This window comes from Solea solea, chromosome 1, assembly GCF_958295425.1.
Source record: "Solea solea chromosome 1, fSolSol10.1, whole genome shotgun sequence".
In the NCBI taxonomy this organism is placed as follows: domain Eukaryota; kingdom Metazoa; phylum Chordata; class Actinopteri; order Pleuronectiformes; family Soleidae; genus Solea; species Solea solea.
The window spans coordinates 25,403,166-25,419,294 of record NC_081134.1 but is presented as its reverse complement, the minus strand read 5'-3'; the positions used below and the strand labels follow the sequence as shown (position 1 = coordinate 25,419,294).

Genomic DNA, 16,129 nt, shown 5'->3' with positions numbered 1-16,129 from the left:
AGACGCAGCATCTGTTACCTCCCTGACAGGGCAGTCAGGGAAAGCAGCAAGTTATTTTTTTCCTGTAGTGAAAATAACAAAGACACACACGTCGAGCTGGTGTTACCTTCACGCAGGAGGATTTATTCTTCCTCTGTATTATACTTCAGGTATCAAACTCTGTACATTGCCTGTAGACTAACATCTTGTAACCTTGTTTTTCATATAACATAGCCATTCAGAAACGCTAAGCTAGAGCAGTAACAATCACTTCACATATTCATTGAATACACAAGATTACAGTATAACTGAGGCTGCTTAGGCCCTTAACACATCCACTCAAGAATCAGATAAACAAAATCATTCTTCCGATCGGTATTCACATATATTTCAATCATATCATGAAAAGTAATAATTTTGTTTTTACTGTCTCACAGAAAATGTCTTACAATTCAAAAGTTTACTTTAAACTTTTCAAAATGACTTGGCAAACACATCTCTGACTTAAGCCACAAAAACATTCATATTATTCCAAATACTTCAAACAATTAGGTACATTCTGCATAAAGTGCATTGAATTTATTCAGGAGTCTTCCTGATTGGACTTGCTTTTCCCGCTGGCTGACACACACACGCACGCACACGCGCGCACACACACACGCGCACACACACACGTACGCTAGCATTAGCCAGTTAGCTTATAGTCCTCTATCTCCGTTTACACAACATTCTCACAACAACTTGTGAAAATAACAAAGACACACACGTCGAGCTGGTGTTACCTTCACACAGGAGGATTAATTCTTCCTCTGTGCGTGTCAACAATGCTATTTTCTAAGTGCAATGCGCCACCTAGCGGCCTGGATGTGAAATGTCGTATGTCCAACAATTAATGGTGTGTGCTTCTCTGCAGTTAAATTAAATGAGAGATGAAGCAATAACATTAACCGAATAAAAGAAAATAAGAAATTAAAAAAAATAGGGGGTGTCTGCCTTTACTTTCTATTTAATTTACTCATACAGTTAGCTATTTTCAAGCCTCTACACTCTCCCTCACTTAAAAGAAAGACTCCTGACATTTGTTATCTTTCTTTGTGCACCCTTTTAGTGTACCTGAGCGTAGCAGTTACAGCAGTATGGCTGGGACTGGGTGGGGTAGGGGAAGGGTACCCAACCTCGAGTCACCGCGAGTGGTTGGATGGTTACAACAGTGTTCACATTTGCACTCCAATGCCGGTATGATGGCTGACCCAGAGTATCATACGTGAATCGTTCTGTGGGCCTCCCTCTCCGCTGGGATCTTCTCACGTTTTCTCCTTCTCCTATACTGCCGTCATCCATCTCTTCCACTTGATCAGGCCCTCTCTCCACTAACTCTGACATATCCTGAGCCTCCTCTATGTCCTGAGGTCTCTCAGCTTCTTGTCTGACAGGAGGACAGAATTCTCTTGCTGTTGCACGGAGCTTAGGTGGGTCTCGAGGACCCTGTTGTATGGTAGGTTCTTGTTGCTTCACCAGTCTATAGCATGGAAGAGGTAGGGCATTCACTGGCAGAAGCAGGTTTCTATGTAGCACACGCAGGCACCTGCTACCTCCCTCTGGCTGTACTTTATAGACTGGTCCATCTCCCAATCTTTCCATGACACGATGTACAACTTTCTCCCAATAGGCGCGCAGGTTGCCTGGACCTCCCCTCTCTGAGAGATTTTTTACCAGTACCCTGTCACCTGGCTGAAGAGTAACACCTCTCACACCTCTGTCGTACTGTTTTTTTCCCTTAGCCGAGGACTTGTGGCTGTTATCAGCCGCGATCTGGTAAACTGCTCGCATCCTTTCTGCCCACTGCTGTGCGAAGGTCTGATAGTTGCGTGCCTCACTCTCTCTTCTTGGGCTAAAGAACAAGTCGATAGGTAGCCGTGGTGCCCTAGCATACAAAAGAAAGAATGGCGAGTATCCGGTAGCTTCATGCCTCGTGCAGTTGTAGGCATGCACGATATGAGGCCGATGATCTTTCCATTCACTCTTCTTTTCCTCCTGTAGGGTGTGCAGCATTTGATGAAGTGTGCGATTTAACCTTTCCACCAGGTTGCACTGTGGATGATAAGGCGTAGTTCTTGAATGAGCAATTCCTGACAGTTGTTGTAATCTTTGGAACAGGCTATTGTCGAACTCACGCCCTTGATCGTGATGAAGCTTCTCAGGGTACCCAAAACGAGGGATAAAGTCCTGAAATATCTTTTTAGCTGCTGTCTTTCCTGATTTGTTCTTCGTTGGGTACGCCTGAGCAAAGCGTGTGAAGTGGTCGACAATGACGAGGATATACTCGTAACCTCCCTTACTTGGCTCCAGGTGTAAATAGTCAATAGAGACTAACTCGAACGGTGCACTGCTCGTGATGGATCCCATCGGGGCCTTCTGTGGAACGTTGGGACGTTTTTGTTTGATGCAAACACATCTCTTTGTCACATAGTCCTCGATGTCTTGCTGCATGTTGGGCCAATAAAACCTTTCACGGGCGAGGTGGGTGACCTTTTCAGCACCTACATGCCCCATGTCATCATGTAAATTCTTCAGTACCACAGGTTTTAGCTTTTCAGGGAGGAGCAGTTGTCTGTGTTGCCCCGTTTTCCGATAGAGTATTCCATTCTCCACACCTAGCTTGTTCCACTCATAGATCAATCTTCTTGTCCCTCTCTGCATTGCTCTTTTATCTTTTCCATTGGGATTCCATGCATTGAGTTTCAAGGACACAACTTCTTTGATTGCTGGATCTTCTTGTTGCGCAGCCCTGATGCCCGGATGCCATTTTTCTTGGGGACGGAGTACTCTGTGGGCTCCTTTGTTCCCCTTTTCATGGTCAGCAGCAGTGGCACTTACTTGAGACGAGCATAGGAGAGTATCACCAGTCTGATTAGTTGGTGTCTGGGAAGCTGGGAGAACACTCACTGGTTTGATGCCGATAATCTCTTCAATGCAATTTTGGTGGAAGGTATATGTCGTGCTGTGTGGAATTCTGAAATGGGACTCTCACAATTTTTTAAGAGCCGGCTGGAACATCAACAAGAGCAGAAAACAACTCCAAACCGTCTGGTAAGCTGCTTTTCACGCAGCTTTTCCTCCTCTCCCAGAATGCCTTGGGCTAGCACTGCTCCTAGACCAATGGCAGATGCATCGACTTGCACCAGGAACCTCTGTTTGAAGTCTGGACTCCGGAGAACTGGGGAAGAGCACAGGTAAGCTTTCAAGGTGCTGAAAGCGGCCTCACAGTCATCTGACAAAATCACCAGGTTCTTCTAGTCCTTACGGGTCAACTCAGTGAGTGGGGCGGCAATGGTTGCGAATTGGGGCACAAATCTTCGGTACCATCCGGCCAAACCTAGAAAGGACCGTACCTCTTTCTTTGTTCGAGGACGAGGGCATTTCTGGATAGCTTCAACCTTATCCACTTGTGGGCGCACATCTCCTCGGCCCAGTTGATATCCTAGGTAACTTGTTTTCCGTTTCGCCCATTCACACTTGGAGAGGTTGAGTGTCAGTCCAGCTTTCTGAATCTTCCACAGGACCAGTGCTAGATCACAAACATGCTCCTCAAAGTTGTCGCTGAAGATAACCACATTATCAAGGTAGGCAGCACTGCAGTGGTTACAACCTTCCAGTACCTTGTCCATCAATCGCTGGAATGTAGCAGGTGCCCCATGTAGTCCAAAAGGCATCACGGTAAACTGGTAAAGTCCTGCTGGAGTTCGGAAGGCAGTATATGGTCGACATGACCTCGCCAATGGCACTTGCCAGTATCCTTTGCACAAGTCCAAGGTAGTGATGTACTTAGCTGCTCCGATCTTCTCAAGTAGATCGTCAATCCTTGGCATAGGGTAGACATCAAACTCAGAAATGTAATTGAGCTTCCTAAAGTCAATGCATATCCGCAGCGATCCATCCTTTTTGAAAACGATGACCACTGGACTGCACCACTCTGAGTTGGATGGCTCAATCACTTGGAGTCTAAGCATCTCCTCCACCTCCTGCTGTAATTTTCCCACCAGATGCTGTGGAATCCGGTAGGGATGCTGCTGTAGGGGTTGTCCATCCTTTAAACGGATGGCATGCTCAATATATGTCGTCTTTCCGGGGTTGGCAGTGAACAAGGTAGGGGTCTCCTTGAAAACCTGGAGGAGTTGGGTTGCTTGTTGCTGTTTCAGATGAGTTAGCACAGGAGAAGCAGATGTTGCCAGGGTTTCCAATCCTGTGTCAGGCTCTTCTTCTGTCTCCACCTTCCTTACCATCAGGACCTGGCTGGAAATGGAGGCTGGACACTCCTTCCACTTTGCCTTGGCTTCTCTATTCTCAGGATAATGTACCTCATATGTGACTGGGCCCATCTTCTGTGTAATGACATATGGGCCTTGCTATTTGGCCAAAAGTTTGTTATTAGATGATGGCAGAAGCAGCAAGACTTTTTGGCCTGGCTGGAACTCCCGGTGTTGAGCCTGTTGGTCATACCAGGTCTTCTGATGTTTCTGAGCTTCAGACAGGTTGACCTGCCTCCTCCTGGTATCTGGCCAACCGCTCCCTTATTTCCAGCACATACTGAACTACCCCTCTGTCATGTAAGGTGGAAGATGGGGCCTCCCAGTGCTTTCGAAGCAGATCCATTGGCCCCTGGACGTCCCAACCGTACAGCAGTTCAAACGGGGAGAAACCAGTTGATGCCTGGGGAACTTCACGGTAGGCGAAGAGGATGAAAGGCAACCAGCGGTCCCAATCTTTGCCTGTGTCATCAACAAACTTTTGCAGCATCCGCTTCAACATCTGGTGATGGGTGATATGCCCAGCTTTTTGTAAAATAGCTGTGACAACTTGGAGTGAAATTAGTCCCTTGATCGGTCAGAATTACATCTGGGATCCCCACTCTTGAGAAGAGCTGCACCAGGGCTCGCAGTACAGCAGGTGCAGTGATTGTGCGTAGGGGAAAAGCTTCAGAGAACCGGGTAGCATAGTCACACATGACCAAAATGTATTGGTGACCCCCACTGCTTTTCAGCAAAGGGCCCACAATGTCCATGGCGATTCTACGGAATGGAATTGATATGACAGGAAGTGGCTGCAGAAATGCTCTGTCAGATTTACGGGTAGTGCATGATTATGAATGATCTGAATATCAGTGTACATGGAGGGCCAGTAAAAACGTGAACTGATGCACAGATATTTTTTGTTGTGGCCAAGATGTCCAGCCCATGGTAGTGAATGTGCAAGGTGCATAATGATGTCTCTACATTGGACAGGCACTACTAGACGCTTGTGATCATTGTCAATTGTGTACAACACCCCCTCATCAACCATAAAACTTTCCCCCACACTGTTTCCATTTGTTACCTTAGCAAAAACATTTTTTAGAGTGTCATCTCCACTTTTCAGGTACATCCCACATTGCGCTAGACAACAGGTTTTTGCTTTCAGGCACTGCTGACCTTAGCTGCTTTTCAAAGAGTCGTTGACGCCTGGATTTTCTTAGGCCCTTTGTGCCACCCTCGAACAAACTATTGTCAAATAACCGTGCCACAATAAATATTGCCCCCACCTTTAATAAACACAATTAAGAGACAATTAATAGAATTACAAACAATAGTGACGTCACACTAAGCGTCATGCCATCGTCGTCATTTATGTGTGCTGCTGACGTAAACAATGTTTGGAATGCTGCAGACGCAAACTGAGGATGAGGGGTAAGTAAGTTTGAACCAAGTTAATTGTTCAGATGATTATGTAGGAGCGGCAAGTGTGCACCCTTGACGGTCTACAAATGTTGCTGAAAACTGGCAAAGCATTTCGGTATGTGTATGCGTCTGTCTGTGCGCTCTATCAGCGAGTGTGTGGCGGCGTGTGTGTGTGTGCGCGGCTGCTCTCTCAGTGGGTGTGTGTTGGAGTGTGTGCGTCTTTGTGCTCTACCAGCGAGTGTGTGTTGGAGTGTGTGCGTCTTTGCGCTCTATCAGCGAGTGTGTGTGTGCCATTAGTTACGTGTCACTCCGTCACAAACACTCTAACAGGTTTGTTACATTATAAGACACAAAAGGTTGGAATTCCAATAACATCTGAATGTGAATTGTCTTTGACATCATTATTTTCTCCTTCAGGCATCAAATGTGAAGAACTGATTCCAGTCAAGACTGAAGAGTTCACCTCAGAACACACGTCTGTCTCTCTGTCCTTGTCATGGTTTGGTTTGTCTTCCTGTTTTTATTTTGTGATCACTCACCACTGTCTCTGTTCCAGGTTCCTGTTTGCCCTGCCCCCTTCTCGTCTGCGTCCACCTGCTTCCTGATTGTTCCTGCGCACCTGCATGCACTTACTCATTAGTCAGCACTGCTCTTAAACCCCTTCTGTGTCTTGTCTCGTCGCCAGTACGTTTGTAGCTTTGTCTCGTGTTCCAGCACTCTTGTTCCACGTACCTAGTCACAGTTCTTGTCTTCCCGTGCTTCGACATACAAACACACACATTTTTAAGAAAAGGTCAAATAGAGCTCATAACTGACCATTCTGACACTTCCTAATTAAAAAGTATGTCCTCCATGACCAGAGCACAGACTCAGTCTTATACTGTCACATACAGCGGCAGTTTATGCAGCTCGCTGCGATCGGCGATGCTGTCCCTAAGTCTTTTTAACTGATTTACAGTTCGGCAGTGTTCGGCTTGAGCTTTGTGTCGGACATCTCTTCCTGTGATGGCACTCTCGCTGTTTTCCGCGCACGCTGCCATGTTGATATTGTCAGAGAACTAGTGGAGGGAGGGGGAGAGGAATGGAGCGGAGGGAACAGGATCTGAGTGAGCACAGTAAAAAGGACAGGCAGGGTTATTGAACTGCTATGGTGCTTCATCCTTATGGTATTTTGACCAAAGCATGTCACAGACATGTTCATTAGGACACCAGAGAACTATTTTAACTTGGAGAAATAGGGTATAATATGTCCCCTTTAAAATCCTCCTCCTCACGTGCAAAGCACTTAATGGTCAGGCCCCTTCATACCTGAAAGACCTAGTCTTACCGTATCAGTTTTCGAGGCTATCCATATCATACATATCATCACCATTATTATTGTGCTATAATTAAAAGTCGATATCATTGACTGTATAAACTTGTAACTTGATACAGTTGTTGTGTATCTGCTCCTGGTCTCTCTCTCTCTTCTGTCTCTACCTCATCTCCCTCTTGTCCTTTCTCTCCCCCCTTTCTGTCCCCCACCTCTCCTCTGTCCCCCATTTTCCTTTCACCCCAATCGGTCGAGGCAGATGACTGCACATCTCTGAGCCTGGTTCTGTCAGAGATTTCTTCCTGTTAAGAGGGAGTTTTTTCTCTCCACTGATGCCTAGTGCTTGCTCATTGTTTGAACTGTTGGGGTTCTCTGCTCTCCTTGATCTTGTCTATGTACAGTGCCTTGAGATAATGTATGTTATGATTTGAATTGAATTGAATTGAATCACAGTCTGTTCAGATGCATGATCTTCAATTAGACTCCATTTGTTTGTCCACTGGTGTCCCACAAGGATCCATCCTGGGCCACCTTTAAATTTGGTTTATACTTTATTGATTTGGCAGCTGTGTGTCCTGATGTTTAGATGCACAGGTTTGCTGATGACTCTGTGTTTTATGTAGAAAATGTCCAAAAACACAATTATTCCAAAAACAAACTAAAGACAGTCCACCCTCAGCTTGAACTAAATGCTGCAGTCAGTGTGAAGCAGGAGGGAAGAGAGAGAAGAGAAAATACACATCTAAGAAGAGACGTAGAGATTCAGGGAGGAGCTGAGTTGTTACTGAACTATAGAGGAGAGAGGTTCCATATTCAGCAGAGTTCAAGATTCAAACCATTAACATGACCTTTATTCAACATGCTGTCACTGCATCACTCTGTATTTTATCTGCTGCTTATTAACACTCTAACAGGTTTGTTACATTATAAGACACAAAATGTTTTCATTCCAATAACATGTGAATGTGAATTGTCTTTGACATCATTATTTTCTCCTTCAGGCATCAATTGTGAAGAACTGACTCCAGTCAAGACTGAAGAGTTCACTTCAAAACACACGTCTGTCTCTCTGTCCTACAAATATCACACAACAATGACAGCTAATGATAATTTCTTCTGGTATCCACAACATCCAGGAAAACCACCAGAGTTCCTCATGTTCATCTCAGAATCAGAATCAGAATCAGAAGAGCTTTATTGCCAAGTACGATTTGCACATACAAGGAATTTGTTCTGGTGTCATTGGTGCATAACAAGCATACAAAATTTTAAAAAGTTAAGTGAGCAGTATACGTATATATACACAGTATATAAATGTTTCTTGCTGTTTTTTTTTATTTTTTTAAAAAGATGAAAAAGAGCACTACAGAAAGAGCAGTAAAGAGCAGTACAGCTGGGCAGAAGTGAGTAACAGTGAAATATTCACCAGGTGCAAAGTTCACAGTAATGACGTTAATGTAACGCATAAAAAGGATGTAATGATAATGTGACATGTAGAGGCAGAGGAGGAGTGTGAGGAGTCAGAGTGTCAGGGGGGGGGGCTCCGGGCCTTGTTGATAAGGCTAGTAGCAGACGGGAAAAAACTGTTCTTGTGGCGTTATGGTCCTGATGGACCGCAGCCTCCTGCCAGAGGGGAGTGACTCAAAAAGTTTCTGTCCAGGGTGGGAGGGATCAGCCATAATCTTTCCTGCACGCCTCAGAGTTCTGGAGGCGAACAGGTCCTGGAGAGATGGAAGATTGCAGCCAATCACCTTCTCTGCAGACCGAATGACACGCTGCAGTCTGCCCTTGTCCTTGGCCGTGGCAGCAGCGTACCAAATGGTGATGGAGGAGGTGAGGATGGACTCAATGATGGAGGAGTAGAAGTGCACCATCATTGTCTTTGGCAGGTTGAATTTCTTCAGCTGCCGCAGGAAGTACATCCTCTCCTGGGCTTTTTTGATGAGAGAGCTGATGTTCAGCTCCCACTTGAGGTCCTGGGAGATGATAGTTCCCAGGAAGCGAAAGGAATCCACAGTGTCAACTGTGGAGTCACAGAGGTTGATGGGTGCAGGTGAGGCTGAGTTCTTCCTGAAGTCCACGACCATCTCCACTGTCTTTAGAGCGTTGAGCTCTAGGTTGTTTCGGTTGCACCAAGTGACCAGCTGGTCAACCTCCCACCTGTAGGCGGACTCGTCACCATCAGAGATGAGTCCGATGAGAGTGGTGTCGTCCGCGAACTTCAGGAGCTTGACGGACTGGTGACTGGAGGTGCAGCTGTTTGTGTACAGGGAGAAGAGCAGAGGAGAAAGAACGCAGCCCTGGGGGGATCCGGTGCTGATGACCTGTGAGTCGGAGACATGTGTTCCCAGCTTCACATGCTGCTTCCTGTCAGACAGGAAGTCAGTGATCCACCTGCAGATGGAGTCAGGCACGCTCAGCTGGGAGAGCTTCTCCTGAAGCAGAGCCGGGATGATGGTGATGAAGGCAGAGCTGAAATCCACAAACAGGATCCTGGCGTAGGTTCCTGCAGAGTCCAGGTGCTGGAGGATGTGGTGGAGGGCCAGATTAATTGCATCGTCTACAGACCTGTTGGCTCTGTAGGCAAACTGCAGTGGGTCCAGGAGTGGGTTGGTGATGGCTTTCAGGTGTGAAAGCACAAGACGCTCAAAGGACTTCATAACCACAGAGGTCAGGGCGACGGGTCTGTAGTCATTGAGTCCTGTGGTCCTTGGCTTTTTGGGAACAGGGATTATTGTCGAGGTCTTGAAGCAGGCTGGCACGTGACATGTCTCCAATGAGGTGTTAAAAATGTCTGTGAACACTGGGGACAGCTGATCAGCGCAGTGCTTCAAGCTGGATGGGGAGACAGAATCCGGACCAGCTGCTTTCCTGGGATTCTGTTTCCTGAAGAGTTTGTTGACGTCCCTCTCGTGGATGGAAAGAGTCAGCACTGAGGTGGGTGGGGAGGTGGAGGGGGGGACCTTTAAGGTGGGCATTGGTGGAGATGCCCAAGCCCCTGCTGAGGTGGGGGGGGTGGAGGTGAAACACTGGAGCTGGGGGTGTTGGGAGGTGTTGTGGGGGATGGTTGCAGGACTGTCCCTCTGTCTTTCAAAGCGGCAGTAGAACTCGTTCAGGTCGTTGGCTAGGCGTTGGTCGTTAAAGGAGTGGGGGGCTTTAGGCTTGTAGTTGGTGATCTGCCTAAGCCCTTTCCAGACAGACGCAGAGTCGTTGGCTGAGAATTGGTGTTGGAGCTTCTCAGAGTACAGTCGTTTAGCTTCTTTCACCGCCTTGCTAAACTTGTACTTTGCCTCTTTAAGTCTGTCTTTGTCTCCACTCCTGAAGGCCTCTTCCTTATCCAACCTTAACCTTCTGAGCTTGGCTGTGAACCAGGGTTTGTCGTTGTTGTAACTCACCCTGGTGCATGATGGAACACAGCAGTCCTCACAGAAGCTGATGTATGACGTCACAGCCTCTGTGTACTCATCCAGACTGTTGGTAGCAGTCCTGAATACATCCCAGTCAGTAGAGTCCAAACACGCCTGTAGATCCTCCACAGCCTCACTGGTCCACTTCTTTGATGTCCTCACTACAGGTTTGCAGAGCTTTAGTTTCTGCCTGTAAGCAGGAATCAGGTGGACCATGACGTGGTCAGAGAGTCCCAGTGCAGCACGGGGGACGGCGTGATAAGCATCCCTGACTGTGGTGTAACAGTGATCCAGAATGTTCTCCTCTCTGGTCGGGCATTTAATAAACTGTCTGTACTTGGGGAGTTCGCGAGTGAGGTTTCCTTTGTTAAAGTCGCCAAGGACAATAACTAAAGAGTCCGGGTTGATCCGCTCCACACACAGTATCTGATCGGCGAGCATGCGCTGTGCCTCCTGCACGCTGGCGTGCGGTGGGATGTAAACACCGACCAGAATGAATGAAGCAAACTCACGGGGTGAATAAAAAGGCTTGCAGTTTATGATGAGAGATTTCAGGTCAGGAGAACAGTGCTGCTGGATCACTGTCACGTCGTTGCACCAGCCACTGTTGATGTAAAAACAGATTCCTCCACCTTTGGTTTGCCGGAAAGTTCCGTGTCTCTGTCCGCTCTGTAGAGTTGGAAGCCTGCCAGCTGCAGCGCAGAGTCCGGTATTAAACCACACAGCCACGTCTCCGTGAAGCACAAAACAGCCGATGAGTAGAAGTCCCTGTTTTTCCCCAACAGCAGTTGTAATTCATCCAGTTTATTGGCCAGTGAACGCACATTAGAGAGAAATATTCCCGGTAGCGATGTGCGTAATCCGCGCTGGCGAAGACGCACGAGCGCACCGGCCCGTTTCCCTCTCCTCCGGCGTTTCACTGCGTGAACAAAGGTGACCACACCTTTGACCATAATGTCCAAAATTTCCAGTGTGGGGAGAAGAAAAGTAGGAAATAAGTCCGCTGGTGTTGTTACCCCGATGTTCATGAGCTCTTCTCTGGTGAAAGAGCTCCGGGTATAATCGCAAAAAACGGAGTTAAAACACAAAACAAGACAAAACAACGCGCACCAACGCACCGAGGCAACCATCCGCGGCGCCATCTTGATGTACTTTGATCTCAGGGTTGAATGTGAACAAAACAGCAGATTCTCTAAAATAAAAAAGAAGGTTCTCCACTCAACTGTCTAAAGACAAACTTGAAGTCAAACTGCAGATCAACTCAGCTGCAGTGACAGACTCTGCTGTTTACTACTGTGCTCCAGTTCAGGTTCTTTTGAACATGAACCTGAACTTTAGAAGAAAATACATTTGTAAAACAATAAAAAGTTGCTTATTTCTGACCAGAAAAAAAAATCAAATATCAGTGAGAAAATGTGATGTTTTTGTTTTTCTTGATTTTTAGAAAACCTTTTCTCCTGTAAATCATAATCATCATATATCTAAGTTATCGGTAGGTACCTTTACTGCTGATGTTCTTAAATGAGTGGAATCATTTCTCTCCAATTGATCTTAGTCTGTTCAGATACATGATCTTCAATCAGACACCATTTGTTTGTCCATGTAGTATATTGTAGAAGTAGTCTGTTAATCGGGGATTGTGTTTGTACCTGGCAACCATATGAGTGATGTGTGATCGCGAGATTTGTGTCTGTGCGCCATGTTTATTAAACGTTACATGCAAGGTGTTCAACACGAATCAGCCTACGAGTACTTTTTTTCATTAACAAAAAAGTACAACAATCCACTGGTGTCCCACAAGGATCCTTACTGGGCCCAGTTTATACTTTATTGATTTGACAGCCGTGTGTCCTGATGTTTAGATGCACATGTTTGCTGATGAATCAGCCTACGAGTACTTTTTTTCATTAACAAAAAAGTACAACATGGTGTCAGAAACAGATTTTTTTTCTTCATCCACGAGCGTATGCTGAACTAAGCTGTAACCCTGTGGTTGAGAAACGGAAAGTATACCTGCATTAAATACGTAGCTAGCAGTTTGCGCCTGTTGAATCTCAAGGGAAGGAAAGCATGGACCAGTTCAAGCCCCCTGCACCGCTCGTGCTCACCGGCAATTTAAGCGAAAATTGACGACACTGGGAGCAGCGTTTTAAGCTCCATATGACGGCTACAGGTGCGGACGAGAAGGACAAACCTGTGAAAACTGCTATCATGTTGCACACCGTTGGAGAGGATGCACTTGATGTATACAACACCATCAACGTTGAAACAGCCGGCAATAATGCACCGACGCTGGACGAGATTATGGATGCACTCAGGTCGTACTGCACATGTAAGAAAAATATTGTCTTTGAACGCCACCAGTTTTGGTCTCATTCCATGCCATGAAGGACTCGCGGTGGACACGTTTGTGACTGAACTTCATCAGAGATGCAAGCACTGTGAGTTAGGTGTGGGTGAAGAAGATATGATAAGAGACAAACTTGTGTTTACTGTGCCAGACGCTCACATTAAAGAGAGACTCCTAAGAGAAACGGGGTTGACTCTAGATAAAGCTGTAGATATTTGCAGAGCTGCAGAAGCCACTAAGTCTCAAATGCGTGTCATGGGAACATCGCAAACAGAAGCATCAGTGCAGGCACTAAGCAAGGTGGGAGCTGGCTCAGAGAAATATAAAGTAAGCAAAAAGAGAAAACAAAGGCCACCAGATAGAGCACAAACATTTAATGCAAATGCATGTAGAAAACGTTCCCATCGCTGTCATGGACAGATTGAAAACTACACTGCAAGAGCTTGTCGACAAATAACTCATAGAACCTGTGACTGAGCTGATGGATGGGTTAATAGCCTCATCATCACAGAGAACGGGTCTCTGAGGGTGTGTTTGGACCCTTGTGATCTAAACAAAGTGATTAAGAGGCAGCACTACTCCATACCCACCCCAGAAGAGGTCCTGTGCAGGTTGTCCGGAAAGTCCATCTTCACAATTTTAGATGAGAAGAAAAGCTACTGGCAAGTAAGGCTTGACAAATCCTCATCTATGTTGTGCACATTTAGCACACCCTGGGGCAGGTTTCGCTGTAAGAGGCTTTCTTTTGGCCTGAAATCCGCCAGTGAAGTTTTTCAGCAAAAGAACTGTGAGACGTTTGGAAACATTGATGGCATTCACATAATTGCAGACAATATGATAATCACTGCTGCGTCTGAGGAAGAGCATGACACCATCCTTCAAAAAGGTATGGGTACTGCACAAAGAGCCAACGTGAAGTTTAATAAAGAGAAGCTTCAATACAAAGTGGACACAGTCAGGTACATGGGGCATGTTGTCACATCCAAAGGAGTGAAGCCTGATGAATCCAAGGTGCTGGCCATCAAGAACATGCCAGAGCTGCAAAGGCTGCTGGGAATGACAAGATATCTGTCCCAGTACACTCCAAATGAAGCCACAATAAATGCTCCACTCCGACAGTTGCTGAGAAAGGAAGCTGCTTGGCACTGGAGTCATGAACACAGTGCTGCACTGAACAAGCTCAAATCTTTTTTTGAGGTCCAGTTTTTCAGTCAAAGGGGACTATTATACTTGGAAAAGGGGGATGTGGTATATTGTAGAAGTAGTCTGTTAGTCGGGGATTATGTTTTTACCTGGCAACCATGTGAGTGATGTGTGATCGCGAGATCTGTGTCTGTGCGCCGTGTTCATTAAATGTTACAAGGATCCATACTGGGCCCAGTTTATACTTTATTGATTTGACAGCAGTGTGTCCTGATGTTTAGATGCACATGTTTGCTGATGACTCTGTTTTATGTCGAAAATGTCCAAAAACACAATTATTCCAAAAACAGACTAAAGACAGTCCACCTTCAGCTTGAACTAAATGCTGCAGTCAGTGTGAAGCAGGAGGAAGTGTAACAGAGAGAAGAGAAAATACAGATCTAAGAGGAGACGTAGAGATTCAGGGAGGAGCTGAGTTGTTACTGAACTATAGAGGAGAGAGGAGCTTCCATATTCAGCAGAGTTCAAGATACAAACCATTAACATGACCTTTATTCAACATGCTGTCACTGCATCACTCTATATTTTCTCTGTTGCTTCTTAACACTCTAACAGGTTTGTTACATTATAAGACACAAAACGTTTTCATTCCAATAACATGTGAATGTGAATTGTCTTTGACATCATTATTCTCTCCTTCAGGCATCAACTGTGAAGAACTGACTCCAGTCATTACTGAAGAGTTCACTTCAGAACACACGTCTGTCTCTCTGTCCTTCAAATATCGCAAATCTGCAGCTGCTGGTGATTATTTCTTCTGGTATCGACAACATCCAGGAAAACCACCAGAGTTCCTCATGTCTCATTTAGGAACAGGAAACATAGTATCATCTCCACCACCTGGATTGAAGATTAAAGTGGAGCAAAACATGATCAGTATGATCATCTCCTCAGCTGCAGTGACAGACTCTGCTGTTTACTACTGTGCTGTGAGGCCCACAGTGACAGGAAACACCACAACTCTGTAAAAAAACACTACATGTTGTTACTTTACGGGCTTGGGCTTGCTTTATGACCTGTTGTGGTTCTTCATCAGTTTGGGAGTAGCTGTCCTTTGCCGGTAATTCTCTTCTTGCTTTCATTCGTAGAAGCATTTCCTTGAGCTTGACCATCCATGCCACGGCTTTCTTTAGCTTGTACCAGCTAGAATAGTATTGAATGAGCTTGTTCACAGAGTCCATACTTTCGGTTACATGGGTGAGGTTAGTGGTAACTGACTTCCTCACCTCCATGTCATCATCTTTGATTTCCAGCGACTGTGGTTTCTCTGGCCATTGTCACGGCCGCTGCTGGCTGCCGTTTAGTGTATATTCATTGTATTGTTTCCATGAGTGATTACCAGGCATGCAAATCCAGCTTTATGATTCCCTGTTGAGGATTGGTCCTTCTGGAGTAGAGGCTGTCTACCTCCTGCTTCCTGTTCACTGGCGTCTGTGTTTGGTGTGGCTGTGATTCGACCAAGTCTACCAATCAAGACTCTTCAATCAACCCCAGCTGCAGTATAAATAGCTTGTGTGCCCTCAGTTCCAGGCGGCTGTGAACCAGTGATCAGTTTGCCTCACTGTTGGTTGCATACTACTGTGTGTCGTATCCTATCTCACTTGCGTCTGCGAATTGGTGGAGCTGGGATGTTGCAGGTTGACAGCTGTTTTAAGTCATTTAGCCATGCAGACCACTTGCAGGCATACAGTTCCAGGACGGGCTCGTCCCAAGTAGGCCTCTCTTCATCAGCTGCTGCAGCAGTGCTTTGGCAAGTACCGTGAATGGAGACAGGAATCCCAGAGGGTCATAGAAGGAGCTCACAGCAGATAAGATACCTCTTCTGGTGACTAGTTTAGTTCAGGGTTAGGCCGGGTGGTTGATGCAAGATTTGACACTTGTTACAATGTAATTTATTAACAGTTGAAGTAGTTGGCTTTAAGCCTTTGATTAAATTAGCAAGGAAAGGAACATGGCTTTGTGGCCTTTCTGATGTTATTTTGTTCTTTAGATAAAAGCTACCATCGACACTTTGATACCTTTGACGGCTATGATAGATAAAGGAATTGAAGATATGTACTGAAAATTATCTAGCAGTTGGATGGAGTTGTGTCCGTTTAGAAGTAGTACTTTGGTGTAACAAGGTTTTTTGATCGTCAGGTCACTACGTGACATTAGGTTGCGT

At 45.8% G+C, this 16,129-nt stretch overlaps 1 long non-coding RNA gene across 1 annotated transcript; it reads right to left on the bottom strand.

Annotated features, from left to right (window-relative positions):
• Positions 1 to 14,134: 14,134 nt before the first annotated feature.
• Positions 14,135 to 15,887, bottom strand: LOC131463778 (uncharacterized). Its single transcript, XR_009241118.1, has 2 exons — positions 14,982 to 15,887; positions 14,135 to 14,805 (listed from the first exon to the last, which is right to left on the bottom strand). It is a non-coding gene; the product is annotated as an uncharacterized LOC131463778 (long non-coding RNA).
• Between the last annotated feature and the right edge of the window lie 242 nt (positions 15,888 to 16,129).